A 442-nucleotide genomic window follows, 5' to 3' on the forward strand; every position below is an offset into this window, starting at 1 on the left:
CAAAACATTAAACACTACTAAATCTCCCACTTAACATTGACCTTGCACACAAAAATATTATATAACACTTAATTATAGTATTTCTACCAGAAAGACTCGGGAGGCAAAATAGCATACATTTATTAATAGCCCAGCAAGCATTTATAAATTCTTTGGCGTAGCTCATAATGTCCGTAGCTCATAATCTGCATCTGAAGACGAAGGCAGGGGCGGTATGGACAGGGACCATCCTGGTGGTGATGGGGAGGATGGAGGTAATTGAATAGTAATTAAGTAAGGTAATTAATACTGCAAGTATTAGAACACGATTGGTTAGATGTGAAGGTAATAAGTGACATTACAATTGAGTCTTCCTGGCAGAACTTACGCTAAAGCTTTCATTTACTCTCCCTTTTGAGTATTATGACAAAGCATGCTGGGAAATAGAAATTCCAGGCCAGTT

This window comes from Leuciscus leuciscus, assembly GCF_965113295.1.
Source record: "Leuciscus leuciscus genome assembly, chromosome: 18".
Taxonomy (NCBI): domain Eukaryota; kingdom Metazoa; phylum Chordata; class Actinopteri; order Cypriniformes; family Leuciscidae; genus Leuciscus; species Leuciscus leuciscus.